This window comes from Rhinolophus sinicus, chromosome 13 (genome assembly GCF_057876585.1).
Source record: "Rhinolophus sinicus isolate RSI-liver-muscle chromosome 13, RSI-T2T, whole genome shotgun sequence".
NCBI classification, from domain to species: Eukaryota; Metazoa; Chordata; class Mammalia; order Chiroptera; family Rhinolophidae; genus Rhinolophus; species Rhinolophus sinicus.
In genome coordinates, this window is record NC_142513.1 from 32925596 (window position 1) to 32933539 (window position 7944).

General features: G+C 44.6%; 1 pseudogene; it reads right to left on the reverse strand.

Moving 5' to 3' along the window:
- Nucleotides 1–583: 583 nt before the first annotated feature.
- Nucleotides 584–856, reverse strand: LOC148756048 (large ribosomal subunit protein eL33 pseudogene; annotated as a pseudogene).
- Nucleotides 857–7944: the final 7088 nt, after the last annotated feature.

Here is a 7944-nt window from a genome sequence, read left to right on the forward strand (position 1 = left end):
CTGGTACAATTTCAGATTATTGGCACCCCAGGAAAGCTGATAACTTCCTTTTGTCCATAGTCTCCCTGCACATCCCTGCCCCCCAACCCACCAGTCTGTGGGAGAGAAGTAATTCTACAGCAATAGATAAATAATGTAAGCTACATATATAATTTAAAATTTTCCAATACCCTTAAAAAAAAATGTGTTATGGGTTGTGAATTCTGTCCACCAAAAAAGGTATGTTGGAATCCTAACCCCCAGTATCTCAGAATGTGCAATTATTCTGAGGTAGGGTATTTAAAGAGGTTATCAAGTTAAAATGAGGTCATTAGAGTGGGCCCTCATCCAATATGACTATTGTCTTTATAAAAAGAAGAAATTTGGGCACAGACATATGCATAGAGGGAGGATGATGTGAAAAGACATCAGGGAGAAGACAGCCATCTGCAAGCCAAGGTGAGAGGCCTGGACAGGTTTTTCCTTCACGGCCCTCTGAAGGAACCAATCACTTTTATTTATTTACTTTTCAATAAGTTTAAATCCTTGAGGGGTACAGCATTACATGGATTCTGTGTCCAATGGGCTTAGCAGGAAGGCTGTTTCAGAATTTGATCTGAACCATGCCACTGTTTCCACGAGCACTAGTTACCTTTTCCCAATCATTCTGGTTTTGTTCGGTTAGACACCAGAACTCACTGTGTTGTTCTTTGCCTTGTAAACATAAGCACTCCTTGCCTAGACAGAATTCAGTTTCATCTCGAGCATAAACACATTTAATTTTAAGAAGAGTTGTGTTCTCCCTGTGGTTCCAGAGGCCCCACTTATAGCCAGCAAACATGGCGTTGGACCATAGCTTTCCAGACACACCTGTCATTTTAGAAGTCCTGTGTTCAGCAGGTATCCACAATCTCCAAGATGGAAAAAAGAACAAAGAGATTTTTATAGTAATATATTTTACTCAATCCCATAGATACAAATAATTATTATTCCACATGTAATCAACAAAATAGTTTACATTCTTCCAAATCCAGTGTGTATTGGACACTTAAAACAGCACATCTCAATTTGGACTCAATACATTTCAAGTGCTCAGTAACTGTGAGTGACTTGTGGGCCCCATAGTGGACATCATGGGTCTAAGATGCACTGAGTCCTGAGGCAGATGCATCCTGTTCCCCACTTTCCCAAGTTGAGTTGGCGAGTTGAGTAGGCACAGCCCATCACTTCAGGAAACTGTATAGTTGGGAGGCAAGTAGGATTTGGGAACTTTAATTTCATGTCTGAAGATGGTAAACTAAAAAAACAAACAAACAAAAAACTTCCACTTTGTTTTCCGTTAGTGTGGTTCTTCTTATAAAGGGTGCATATATTTTAAAACTTGGCAGTGGAGTACGTTTCTTTCTTGGGCAAATTGGCCAATTCAATGATGTTACTTTAATCATGTAAATGCAGACTTTACAAGTGACTTATCACAGAAACTGAGGAAAAAAACTCACCTTTCTTCAAATAAATATATAACAGTCTCTGTAGAGCTATGCACAGCCATAGGATAAATGGTTTCTGTGGCACAATGCTACATTTCATTTCTTTTAGAGAAGTCAATATGGTAGATCTTAAGCACTATTTGAAAGCGTGTTCTCATTTGTGTGTCTGGCTCTGGCCTCCTAGGCAGTGTCTTCTCCCTTGAGTCAGTCCTTCTCTTTCATTTTCTGATGTGTTGAATGATGCTGGGGAAAGGGGTGAAGGAAGAAGACATTTCTAACATTTGTCATCTGCTTTCTTTCTATATCTTAAAATCAAACTCTGATAAATTAGTACAGTTAATTTTGCCAAAAACTTTCTCCAAGAAAAATAAACACTAGATGAGCTGTGATATTGTGATTTATAATAAAATATATATATATTTGGTCTTGTCTCATTTCTGGCACAAATCTCCTAAGAGCCTTGGAATTCCCTGAATGACAAGAACAGCAAAGGTATCTTTTGGTATGTTAATGAGGTGATTTTTGTACCCCACCTAAGGATGAGGGCTGGTTGCTAGGAGAACAAACCAGATGATTAGAGGGTTGGAATGTTCAGTCCCACCCCTTGACCTCCAAGCTCTGGGGCTAGGGTCTAAAGTTTGACCCAATCACCAACGACCGATGATTTAATGAATCCTGTCTATATAATGAAGCCTCCATAACCCAAAAGTAGGGATTTTGGAGAGCTTCCAGGCTAGGGAACTGGAATGCTTCCACATGCCACTGTGTCAGGTCCCAGACTCCAAAAGACAGAAGCTTCTTTGTTTGGGACCTTGCCCTATGCAATTCTTTATCTGGCTGTTGATTTGTATCCTTTAATATCTTTATAATAAACCATTAATCTTATGAGTAAATGGGTTTCCTGAGTTCTGTGAGCTGCTCTAGAAAATTCATTGAATCCAAGGAAAGGGTCATAGGAACCTCTCTGATTTACAGCCAGTTTGTCAGAAGCACAGGTGACAACATGGACTTGTGATTGGTGTCTGAAGTGTGCGTGTGGGGTAAGTCTTGTAGGACTGAGCCCTTAATCTGTGAAATCTGATGCTATCTCCAGGTAGATAGTGTCAGAATTGAGTTGAATTGTAGGACACCCAGCTGGTGTCTGAGAATTGCTTGGTGGTATGGAGAACAACCATCACACACACACACAAACACAAACACCACTTACACACACACACAAACACACACACACACACACACACACACACACAAACACACTAGAATTGGGTGCAGAATCTTTATGGGATAACTGAAAACAATTCTAATGTGTGAAAAACTATTAATAAACAGCAGTGTTCTCCAGGTTGTAGTCTAGTAGAGGAGAGAAAATTAAGTCCCATGTAATTGTGAGAGGCATATGAGAATTATAAAACTGTGGAGGGCTATTAGTCGCCGAACTGCTTTTCTTCAGGCCTCTATCCATGTTCTTTTTTCCTTCTTACTATGTGTCCTCTCTTTGGTGCGGTCTCACCCATTCCCATGGCTTCACATGTTATATGTATTCTGCCTGAAAATTCCTAACTCTTTCTCTGCCTGGACAACGTTAGAACACTCTATCCCATTGTATACTGGACATCCTCAGTCCAGGTTTCTCCAGCAGACCAAACTCCGTGTGGCAACAGCCTCAGCTTTCCCTCTTGAGCTTCTCCTCCTTTCGGCTTTTCTTTCTTGCTAGAAAGCCAGGGATCATGAATGACTCCTTCCTGTTTTCAATTTCTCACAATTAGCCAGGCAGCGGCTGAGTCCTGTGCATGGTATTGCCAAAATATCACTTGAATCTCTGCTTCTCTTCAGTCACCAGCATCCTCCCTGTGGGGACAGAGTCCCAGAGAGCAGTTTCCAGGCTCTCTACCTCACATGAAAAGGTGCTGGCTTGGATAGTAGATGGCCATCAGCTGTGACTAATTGGCCATCAGCTGTAACCAGTTAGCAATTGGCGACTAATATACAGTGGTACCTCATTTTCAAACGTAATCCATTCCAGAAGACCATTTGAGTTCTGAAATGTTCGAAAACTGAGGCACGGTTTCCCCATAGAAAGTAATGCAAAATGGATTATTCTGTTCCAGACCTTTAAGGTCAACCCCTAAAACTGCAAATTTAGCATGAATTTTTCTATCTAATGATACCATAGATCCATAAAATTTACAGCGTTCGTAAACCGAATGTTCATCACTGGAGACATTCGAAAACCGAGGTACCACTGTAATTGCCTTGGCTAAGCTAGCAAGCGCAGATTGCAGCTAGCAAGTGGGGTTGGTTGGTTGGCAGAGAAGCGTATGGTAGATTGCGCATCGTGTGGAGCCTGCTTCCTGTGTCTCCAACCCAGCCTCCAGCGAGACTATAGGGGTATGAACCCTCTATACATGGCTCCATTGGTGTTCCTTTTTGGCCTTACCATATCCTCCATTCTTGTGCGGAAAGTCAGAGCTGAGACCCTGCATGACAGATAATTTGGAGGGTCTGTGTCTAAGCTCTCCTAGGTAAACAAGGAGGTCACCTTTAGTCCTGTGGATGTGGGTAGTTCTTTGCAGAAGGTGGTTCTGAAAGACAAAAAGGTGAGGGGACTGCTTCCCTGTTTTCTGGGAGAATGTGGCTCCTGCTGTGTCTGTTCTGAACTCTGGCTCTTCGCACTTGCTCTTCTCACTGCCTGGAGCACTCCTGCCTGGTTCTTTTCACCCACTCTCTCCCTACTTGTGGGGACAGAGCCCCAGAGAGTAGTTTACAGGCTCTCGGCCTCACGTGGAAGGGTGCTGGCTCGGGTGGTGAATGGCCGTCGGCTGTGGCTGGTTAGCCGATTGATTGGCCGCTGGTATAACTGCTGTGGCTACGAAGGACTGCCGAGGATTGCCAAGGAGCTGAGCAGAGCAGAGCAGAGCCGAGGAGAGCGGAAGAGAGCCGAGAGAGAGGAACAGAGTCGAGAGAGTGGAGGAGAGTCGTTGGTCGGTCGGTTGGCGGAAAGGCGGACGGCAGGTCACGTGTCCGGTGGGCCCAGCCTCCAGTGAGACCATAGTGGTGTGACTCCCCTACCTATGGCTCCGTGGGTGTTCCTTTTCGGCCTCACCATATCCTGCGTTCTTGTGTGGGGAGCGGGAGCAGAGACCCCGCAGGCCGCCCCGCCTGAAAGATGGTGCAGCGAGAAGGCCTCCGCGCATGACAAATGGTGCAGCGAGCAGGGTCTCCCGCACAACAAATGGAGCAGCGAGCAGGGTCTCCCGCACGACAAATGGCGCAGCGAGCAGGGTCTCCCGCACAACACTACTCTTGTACGGTCTTCATGTCCTGGTGTCATTGTCGTGCGGGAGACCCTGCTCACTGCATCATTTATCCTGCAAGGCGGTCTGCAGGGTCTCTGGTCCCGCTCCCCACATAAGAACGCAGGATATGGTGAGGCCAAAAAGGAACACCCACGGAGCCATAGGGAGGGGAGTCATACCACTATAGTCTCACTTGAGGCTGGAGCCACCCGACCTGCAACCTGTTGTCCGCTTTTCTGCCTGCCAACCCACCCAACTAACTAACCAGCGCAGCCACGGCAATTATATCGTGGCTAATTGGCTAACTGGTTACAGCTGACGGCCATCTACTACCTGAGCCAGCACCTCTCCACGTAAGGCTGAGAGCCTGGAAACTGCTCTCTGGGACTCTGTCCCCACAGTCATCTTACAGAATCTTCTCTTCTGTGCCAGCCTCTATGTATGTCATCTCCACTCTGTATCTCTAGTCCTGACACAGTGCCTGGCATCTAGCTGAAGTCAATACATTCTGAGTAAGAGAAGGAAAGTAGAGAAGTTTCTTGGAAGATATGTCAATTTAAGAAACTCTCAGTGCATCAATAATGATCCCTCAAGAACTTTTTTTCTTCTCTGTCTGTAGTTAGAAGGCAGTCAGAAGTTTCACATTCCCCCCTGAGAGTTCCTCAATACTGCTTCTAAAACAGCTTCCACTTTATTGGCCCCACAGGAGTTCCCTTTTTCCAAGCTCAGCTGCTTAGTGGACTTTTTTTTTTTTTTTTTACATTTTCTATTGCATTCTTCAGAGCAAGATAGAGGTGCTACAGTTTTCTAATGTGCTACCAGGCTACAGATAAAGAATTTAACAGCCTGTGGGAGGGCCAATTAGAATCAATTATAGCGTAATTGAACTGCCTTGTAGTCCTTGTCTGTATAGAACATTTTTGGAAGGAAGATTGTGCTTCTCTTCACACCATGATAGGGACAAATCACACGTTCATGGACTCACAGAAAGTGGCTCTGACCCTAGATCCTGGAGTAGAGTTTCACAGAGGCTGCAATGTCTTGGGATATCAGGGTCAGAGAAGCTCAGCTCAGCTCTGTTATTTTGAAAAGGCAGGGGAAGCACTGACTTCCATTTCTTTCTTTTTTTTTTTTTTTTCTTTAAGATAAAAGAGCTACTAATATTTTACAAAGAATTAAGATATATATGAAATACCTCATAGTCTGTCTCTGGGAAGTTAAGACATTCAACTTCTTGAAAAAGGGAGGAAAGAGAAAGACTGAGGGTCACACATTCCTCTTCGGTTTCTCCATTGTTGTGTGCTTGTCATGCATGGTCTCTGGTCCTGTTCCCCGCACCAGATGCAGGATCTGTCTGGCAGCTGCATGGCGCCTCCTCCCATGCTGGTTGGAACCCAGCTCGCTGCGCCATGTGTCATGCAGGGTCTTTGGTCCTACTCCCCCTCTTGGTGGATGGACACAGAGTAAGGTGAGACCAAAAAAGAACAACCACGGAGCCATAGATAGGAGAGTCATACCACTATATTTTCACTGGTGGCCGGGCGAGACACAGGAATTAGGATCCACACGATCTGCAATCTGTCATCCACACCTGCCAACTCCACTTGCTAGCCACAATCCGCTGTCTGCTTCTCTGCCAACCAACCAACCAACCAACCAACACCCTAGTGTAGCCACGGTAGTTATATTAGTAGCTAATGGCTAACTGGTCACAGCTGATGGTCATCCAGCCACAGTAGATGGCCAAGTGATTACAGCTGATGGCTATCTAATAACCGAGCCAGCACCTTTCCACATGAGGCCAAGAGCCTGGAAACTGCTCTCTGGGACTCTGTCCCCACAGTGCTGGAGGTTGGCAACTATATGGGAGGATCGACTGTCCTTCCCCACCAACCATCCCTTGAAAACTAGTCTTTGGACCATTGGTGATATAAGCCTGTGACTACATGGTTTCCCCCTTCTCACTATACCCAGATACCAACAGTCTTGGGATTTAGCTTATATGGACTCCCAAAGGAACAGTTCCAAGATTGGGTAACCAGTTTCCCTAACGGCAGCCATCTCCACAACGCAGCCCCCTCCTATTGGCTCTCTCTCCTTCCCTTCTTGATTCTTCCTGTTTCTTGCTTTACTTCTCTGGAGTTATATGTCCTAATAAAATAATATAATATATGCCCTCAACTTCACCCTGAGGCTTCTGATGAACCAAAGATAAGACCAATACCATTTGTGAAAAATGGGAAAAGAGAGCAGTTTTGATTGATTTGCACATTTTCCAATTTTCCAGGAAACTGTTTAGTGGCCTGAGAGCACAGTTCATGGCAGAGAGCTCCCAAAGTGATAAAAGGAAAGCTAATTTATGGTTTCAAATACTACGTTGTTTTAATACTTATCAGTTCCTTTGACCAATGGCAATCTGCTGTGTGGCTTTCTTAGCATCACTCAGCTTTCCATTCTGTGCCCTGGCACAATCTCCTCCATTACCCACTTTACTCTATTAAGAGCCTGTTTTGGTTCAGCTCCTCTAGAAGCAGACCCCAAGACTAGAATGTAAGAGGAACTAGGTTATTTGGCAGTTGATACCAGGAAACATGGGTAGAGAATGAGAAAGTGATATAAAAAAGAGCAAGGAATAAAGGATGTGTAACAAATGAGTTGCCATTGTGGGTAACTGGACCTCAGTCTTGTTTGGGAACTCTGAAGACAGTGAGAACACATATTAGAATTATCCAACTGGAGGGCTGAGAGAGCTGGGTGCTTGAACACCAACTTCCCATCAGTTACATTGATTGACAGCTGCTTCTGGGGATATGTGGAGGTTAATTTCTGATACCTGTGGCCTACCTTGTGGAATTGGAGAAGGCCCTTGAGCTCTACGATCCTAAGTCCCAAGAGATATGGGTGGGATGCACGGATGTACAAAGATGTGATGGAGTCTACTTTCCACAAGTCAAGGCATAAAAATGGAGCTTGTTCCTCTCACAGTGTCACTTTTTCCATGTCTTGTCTTCTCTGAGAGTTCTAGGCTTCAGTAACCATCAACTCTGCCTTCATAAGAAAATCACCTAGGAATTTGTTTAAAAATACCATTGCCGAGACACCTTACCAAAGAAGATACACAGATAGCAAATACACATATGAAAATATGTTCCACATCACATATCATCAGAGGATCGCAAATT